The following is a 2,083-nucleotide window of genomic DNA, read 5'->3' as shown; positions in this document are numbered from 1 at the left end:
ACATGTTTACACTGGGGCTGATGTAGTGTTGGAAATATACTGGGTGTGGGGAGATTAATGACGTGTTTTCACCCATGTACTGTTGCTAAATCATATATTTCATATGTGTAACCTTATGTCAAGGAATGATCTATAATGAATATATCTTATGAATACAAGGTTACATGTATGAAATATATGATTTAGTAACAGTAAAACATATAACTTTTACGTGTAACATCAAAGTATGCCTATGCATAACTTTTTGTGAAACGTTATAATTTTATTAATAGAAAGGACTACTCACTGTAGCAATCCTACATTTACCACTTTAGGCTCTGACCGTGTGCTGGTATGAACACCATTCCCACAAATGACCTACACCTACAGCCATACATTACTTGATTTGCCCAAACTCGTTTGATCTTGGAAGCTAAACAGTAATAGGCCTGGTTAGTACTTGGATGGGAGACCACTTGGGAATACCAGGTGCTGTAGGTTAAAAAAGGATAACTGGGATTTTAGTGCACATGGCCGAGTATCAATATACTATTACCATATAGCTGGATAACTGATATACCTGTGAATAGTCATTCAAATTTGGTCAATCCAACTTTGTGGAATGTTGATTGAATAATATTTCGCCAGGAGATCTCTCCAGATTATAGAGAAATTGTTCTCTTCTCTCTGCTACAGATGATTAACGTATAACGCCTGTGGTATTAATTACTGTATATGGGTACCTTTAATTTTAATGATCCATAATAAAGGTTAAATTTTAATATATGTGTATCCATAAAGAGTGCCCCAGCAACGAGCCCTTCTTTTTTTTCTCTTTTTGTTTAACGCTTATATTCTGAACGTGCCGCCTCTTATTCGCAGCGCTGACGTGTGATCCTTCCTGACAGATTTATTATGGTTTATACAGTGAACTGTTATATTTTTTTATTTATTTATTTTTTAAATAAAATAAACTCCTATGTGGAATATACTATTATAAAATCCTATAGAGAATTGAAGTAACTTTTATTGGGAGCAATATAATCATAATATAGAAAATGTTGGATTTGAAGTTGTTTAGGTGATCTTGGTTCCTGGAGTAGCCTCATTGAGCTCCTTCCAATATGAAGTGATCATTTTGTAGTTTTCCTTAAAACGCATCTTAATTCTATATAAATTAGTTTTAAATGGTGTAAATGTTTACAGCATACAGGGCCAGATTAACAACCGAGCAGATGGAGCTAGAGCCCCAGGCCCCCACATAAAAATAGGCCCATCATCATGGCTGCTGGATGACCTCACCCAACTAGTCACAGTCCGCCATAAATCATAAGTATCAAAATTTGTTATTTTCCACAAAATGTTTCTAATTTGATATATTTAGGGAGACATTGGGGTTGATGGTGTAGGGGAGTGTACACGCCCACACGACTGACTACACCCACACAGCACTGGTCACAGCTCCTCCCCTACTCAGTATGGGCCCTTGAACATTTTCACCCCCAGCCCCATGTGGCCCTTAATCCAGCCCTAACAGCAATATGACTTGCAGCTAAATAACTTTGTCAATGTTACTTACATTTTTATTGAAATTCTTCAATATTTTCTTACAGACCACCAGTAAAGTTTATCCATTCTCTTTATAGTAAATATATTAACATTCTCTCTGGATTATCCACCTTTCAAGTTCTTGCTTTGTACATTTTTCGCCAAACTGTGTAGCCACCTAGGAATAGTTCCTCTAGGCTGGCCCCTCCCCAAGGGCTCTGTAAAAGCATCTTTATAATAAAATAAAGTGCTGATAAAAATGATGTCATCCAGCTCTCAGTTAATAATTCTGATCCCTCCCACCTGTGTCAGTGATGTCACTTTCAGAGTGCTCCAATATAACACACATCTAGAGTCTTCTATAGATCCTATGTAGGGCATTAGGTGGCAATTATTATTATTATTATTATTATTATTATTATTATTATTGCGATTGCGTTGTATGGTAGATTCATGAGGATATTTAGGAATAATAAATAGTTTTACTTTAATTTTCTTTTCTCATGGATCATTAGACATAACTATTATATCATTGAGGATCACATTCATATGTTCC

The 2,083-nt window shown here is 35.7% G+C and overlaps 1 pseudogene; it reads left to right on the top strand.

Moving 5' to 3' along the window:
• Window positions 1–361: 361 nt before the first annotated feature.
• Window positions 362–480, top strand: LOC148519678 (5S ribosomal RNA; annotated as a pseudogene).
• The last annotated feature ends 1,603 nt before the right edge of the window (window positions 481–2,083 follow it).

This window comes from Taudactylus pleione, unplaced genomic scaffold (assembly GCF_031769625.1).
Source record: "Taudactylus pleione unplaced genomic scaffold, aTauple2 ptg000185l, whole genome shotgun sequence".
Lineage (NCBI taxonomy): Eukaryota > Metazoa > Chordata > Amphibia > Anura > Myobatrachidae > Taudactylus > Taudactylus pleione.
Note: the sequence above shows the minus strand (reverse complement) of the source record. Positions and strands in the feature narration are given on the sequence as shown.